The following is a 6,000-nucleotide window of genomic DNA, read 5'->3' as shown; positions in this document are numbered from 1 at the left end:
AGTGCCTGAAGCTTACATATTTCTTTTCTTTTTTCTTTTTTCTTTTTTTTTTTTTTTTTTTGGTTTTTTGAGGTAGGGTCTCACTGTAGCCCAGGCTGACCTGGAAGTCACTATGGAGTCTCAGGGTGGCCTTATACTCACCACGATCCTCCTACCTCTGCCTCCTAAGTGCTGGAATTAAAGGCGTACGCCACCATGTCCAGTAAAGCTTACGTATTTCTTCAGAAAAAATATTTTTAAAGTAAAAAGAAATTCTTATAACATGTGAATAATTGTGCAGTGGAAAAGGAAATTTGGAACACAAACCATAAATTTTATCCTCATCGACTCTCTGAATGAGGTTGGCTTCATTTATTATAAAAATTGTATTAGTCTAAGGTAAGTTACCATTAAGTTCTCTCATTGAAGATGGCTTATTTTTCTTTAAAGAACTGTAATGTTTTCCTGGAGAAAAAGTTAATTTTCAGAAGTATGGCTATGTGTGTTCTCCTAGCTGTATTATGAATGTAGCACATATACCTCAGAAGAAACCCTATGTAATCCATAACTGTGCTGCTCACAGAATTAACTTGTTTTATTTTCATGATCCACTTTTGGTGACAACTAATTTACTTCCAAGTTTTAGTTCATCAAACAGCCCCTAAATTTGGCATGGTTCTGTGGGAACACACTTTATCTTAAGATTCCTGGAACACATTTTACCTGAAAAATAATTATTACATTAATATATCCAAATCTGGGCCTATAACCTAGATTTTATATTTTAAATCGATTTGATTTATAGTGAGATTTATTTTTAACTTAGCTTTTTGAGGTAGTGTCTCACTCTAGTCCAGTCTGACCTGGAACTCACTCTATAGGCCCAGGCTGGCCTTGAAGTCACAGTGATCCTTCTACCTCTGCCTCCTGAGTGCTAGGATTTAAAGGTGTGTGCTACCACACCTGGCTTAAAGTGAAATTTTAAAAAATTGGTTGAAAATCAGTTTCCATATTACTTTTCCAGCTGAGATAAGTTGATAAAAACCTGATATAATTAGTTGATATTTTGTCTTTTGTACATTTTTTTAAAATAAGCATTTATCTCTGTTACATTTAGGTTCTGTTGGTTTCTGTTTTTGTGGCTATAAACACTGTGAGATCATCCTATAGCAGATGGTATAAGGGGAATGATATTCTCTGCCAATGCAATTATAAGTTTTATCAAGCTGGGCATGGTAGTGCACGCCTTTAATTCCAGTATGTGGGAGGCAGAGGTAGAAGGACCACTGTGAATTTGAGCTCAACCTAGAAATACAGAGTGAGTTTTAGTCAGCCTAGGCTAGAGTGAGAACCCACCTCAAAAAACAACAACAATAAAAAAAAAAAATGTTGCATCAGTTGGTAGTTGAGTGTTGGCCGTAATGAACTTGTATCACAGGTGATAGAATTTCAATTGTTTTTAACGTTTTTTGTAGTTGACTATTACTCGGTTGAGGCCTGGTTTTGCCTGCAACTGCTCAATATGCACTGGTCACTTTTGTCTTGATGTCTTATTTGTCAGTTCTTTAACATTACCCTTTGTTTTAGGATACTTAAATCTGACTGTGAAGTTAGGACAGGAGGTGAGATAATGTAAGAAACTGAATCTTTTGAGAGCAGCAAACCTTCTGTTGACATTCCATCACCATAGGGTCAAGCTTCAAAAGAATCTCATCTCCAAATGGCAGCAAAGATAGCAAAAGGTGCCTTTGGAAGTCCAAGTACAAGTTATAAGTATTCTGAGCTTATACCAAGATGAAAGTGGTGTAGGAAGTAAGTACTTCCTCACACCATTCTTATTCTGAATGTGAAACATTTTCTGCAGTATATAAAAGTAGGATGAGAAATAACACTAGAAAACTCTAAGTTTTTTTCATTTTAACAAGAAAAAACTCAAACAAGTTATTGAAAGTGAAAATGAAAGTCTTTACTTATAGGAAGATGTTTAAACTTGTTCCTCTATTGTTGCACAGATAAACATCCCATGTGGCTCAGATAGATGGCTAATCAAAACTGTCCGTTTTGGCTGCTTAGATTTTTAAGTCTTCAGTCTAAATTTGGGCTATTCCTTCAGTTTGGTATTCTTCCCATGGGTTCATTTGACTGCTATAGTTAATGGAATCTTGCTTCTAGAAAACTGTGGATTGCCTGCCTGCCATACATCAACAAGTAACCACAGTGTCTTGTTTCCCACAGAAGCAAATTACAACAGGAAAAGAGCAAGTGAGTACATTTAGTCTTTTGTTTATGGAAAGATGTGTATCTAGAAATTTCAGTACTTGGTTTTAAAGGGCAAAGAAATGCCTAGAACTTTGGGCTTCTGGAGAATATTAAAACTAGTGGTGTAGTCACCAGAGAAAACAGAGCTGAAAGAAAAAGAAAGTTGCCACCTGACTTCTCCCTTCCCTATGACTTATTCCATGAATTTAAAAGTTTTAGGAAAATTCTGGAAAGCAACAACAAAATATCTCAGGAGTTGTGTTTATAAAACATCTTTGTGAACATCATGGAGGGAGAATAGACATGGACACTTTGATGACATGTAATATGTCAGAGAATCTGTTAGGACTAGCCCTTTAGTGGAACGTGGACAGGGAAGAGAGAAATGGTGGTACCAACACATGATGTGTCCATACCAGGTTTCTACTTAATAAGGAGAGAGAGAAAGTAAAGGAGTTTACTAACATAGATAAGGGTAATATAAATACTTTATTAAAATGGGAACAAGTTAAAATAATAAATAACTTTATAAAACCAAAAATCGGTTTTATTTTTTTATTAGTTTTCTATTCTGTAAGTACAGGCAGTTTGGTACCATTATTAGGCTCATCCGTGACCTACGCCCTCCCCATTGGTTCCTCCTTGTTGAGGTATATGGGTCATGCATTGTGGAGTTAGCCCACAGTTATTGGTACGATAAATGTCTCTGTATATCATGACCCAACATGTGGCTCTGACATTCTTTCTGCCCCCTCTTCTGCAAAATTTCCCTGAGCCATGTTGGGTTCATTTTTGGTCTGCTTCAGTAATGAGGTGTTGGGGGCCTCTGGGGCTCTGGCTCTCTGATTTGGTAGGAGTTGATTTTTCTCTGTGTTGGTTTCCTTCCCCCTTGTGCTGGTATCTGGTTCATCAGGAAAGCAGCACCCTTGCTTGCTCCACCAATTTTCCTTAGTTTCAGCCAGGGTCCTTTTGAGGTATGATGGGGTGGCTCTTTCCTTAGGATCTGCATCTATCTGAAAAAGAGAAGCAGATTCTCCAACAGAGAGTAAGTGAGCACCAAGACAAATGATATAGCCCTTAGTTTTTTATAGAGAATTTAATTCGTGTAGGCCCTCTAGTACCCCATGATTGATGGTAGCTTGATATTGGAGAGTGGTCTTATGTTTGTATGGTTCTGACTTGTTTCCCAGCTCCAGCTATGGGTGTCGTACCACTGAGGGGATCAGTTAGCTGAATCAAGAGCAAAAATTGGTTTTAAATTAGTATATCAAGTAATGTGTTTCATTGTGTCATTTTCATAATATGTATAATTATCATTTGTTCTAGTTCATCCCCTTACCCCACTGCTTCCCCTGTCCTCACCTCCTACAGACCTCTGATTCCTTCCTTACCCCAAATTGTTTCTCCTTTCCATTCTATTACCTTGTCTTTTGTCCTTGTCCTCAGTTAACATTTTCTCCACTCCTGTAATCCCTTTTCTAAACTCACAACCACAGGCAGGTGGGTTTTGGGGGTTCAGGGAAAATCCTTGAACTCCACACCCTGGGGTTTTATTTGTCTTTAACAAAGAATTGAAACTAATAGACTGAGAAGGATAGGTTATAAACTATTACATTTATTCAGGGAAGTATGAGGAGTGAGGGTGAGTCTGCAAACCAAGGAAAGGGTCTGAGAGCACACGAGGGAGCTGAGCATGAGTTTGGGAAGAAATGTGAAGGGGGTTTCTCAGGGCGATCTTACAAGGCTAGTGCTTTAAAAAAAAATGAAAAGGCCAAAATGGAAAGAGAAGATCCTTTCTGACTTTGGCAGCCAAGACATGATTTTACCTCTGTTGGGACCCCTCAGGGTCAAGTGTGGAAAGATGAACAGCCAAGTAGCATGAAATAGACAGTGGAGGGTGCCCCCCGCAAAGAAACTCTATTTATTGAGTTCAGGGGACTGACACAAGAAAAGGTTGGCACACCTGAGTAGAGCACAAAAGCCAATTGGCTTGGGATCAGGAAGGCTTCTGCACACTTGGGTGAGGTGCAAGAAAAGAGGGGGAGGAGAGAGTTGATTGGATGAAAATGGTTCCCGTTCTACTGCAGCAATGTGACATCCTTTGGGATACCTCTCTTGTAAGCCTTCTAACTGATTGCTTAATAAATCTATCTAATTAGTTCCCCCCTTCTCTCTCTCGCTTTCTCACACCAAGACATATGTGCACCCCCCCCCACAATCTAGGTTTTACACATCAGAAAAAAAAAACATGCAAAATATGTCTTTTTGGGTCTGTTTAACTTCATCTAAAATAATGATTTTCAATTCCACCCATTCTCCTACAAATATCATGATTTAACTTTTTAAAATTTATTTGAAAGAGGAAAAGTGGGGGAGAGAAAAAGGAGAGAGAGAGAGAGAATGAGTGCACCAAGGCTTTCAGCCACTGCAAATGAACTCCAGATGCACGTGTCACCATGTTCATCTGGGTTACGTGGTTCCTGGGGAATTGAACCAAGATCCTTTGGCTTTGGAGGCAAGCGTCTTAACAGCTAAACCATCTCTCCAACCCATGATTTAACTTTTCGTGGTTACAATTTAATTTACTTCTCACAAAAATCTTGCAAAGAGGCAGGAGAGATAGCTTAATGACACTTGCCTGCAAAACCTAAGGATCCAGTTTTGATTTCCCTGTACCCACATAAGCCAGATGCATATGGTGACACATGCATCTGAAGTTTGTTTGCAGTGGTTAGGGGCCCTGGAGTGCCCATTATCTTTCTAAATCTGTCTATTTATCACTCTTGTAAATAAATAAATAGGTAAATAAATAAAAAATCTTGGGCTGGAGGTATGGCTTAGCAATTAAGGCATTTGTCTGCAAAGCCAAAGGACCCAGGTTCAATTCCCCAGGACCCACGTAAGCCAGATGCACAAGGGGGTGCATGCGTCTGGAGTTCATTTGCAATGCTGGAGCCCTGGTGTGCCCATTTTTTCGCTCTCTCTCGCTCTCTCCCTCTTTCTTTCTGTCAAAAAAATAAAACAAACAAAAATAAAATATTTAAATAAATAAAAACCCTGCAAAGCATATGGCATCCCAATCCTTTTAAAATATTTATTGATTTGAGAGGGATAGGGAATGTGTGCACCAGGGCCTCCTGCAATAGCAAACAAACTCCAGATGCAACTGGCTTTCAACCCAGGGTCATCAGACATTGCAAGAAAGTGCCTTTAACCACTGAACAATCCTTCCATACCACCATTCCAGTATTTATAGCTATAGGGAGCTTCAAGTGTCTGCTCTGTTCCTCCCCAGCCCCAAGCACAGTGCTGAGTGACTGTTTCCAATCATCATTCTACCTTGGGAGATATGGCCATTTACAGTGGGACACTGATCAACCATTTGCGTTTTCATTGCTTTCACATGGTTTCAAAATTAAATCTTACCTATTTAGGCTTGAATATAAACAGAATTTAGCAACTAAATTTTTATCTTATTTGTTGTTCTTAAAATCATATACAACCATAGCTTCACATATATAAAATATGTTTTATATGTTTGTACTGTATTAAAATGCTTATTTCACCTATAAAATTAATATAAACATTAATATAAAATTAGTGTTTGTACATTACAGTATAATCTTACTGAGGGTAATAAGTCTGCTGGAGCAATTAGAATTAAAAATAATAGTTATTCTCTCCAAGCAAAATAGTATACTAGTATAAAAACTGAGTTGTTTATATTTATATGTAAATGACTTGCTGAAATACAAATGATTC

The sequence above is a fragment of the Jaculus jaculus genome, chromosome 16, assembly GCF_020740685.1.
Source record: "Jaculus jaculus isolate mJacJac1 chromosome 16, mJacJac1.mat.Y.cur, whole genome shotgun sequence".
Classification (NCBI taxonomy): Eukaryota; Metazoa; Chordata; class Mammalia; order Rodentia; family Dipodidae; genus Jaculus; species Jaculus jaculus.
Note: the sequence above shows the minus strand (reverse complement) of the source record.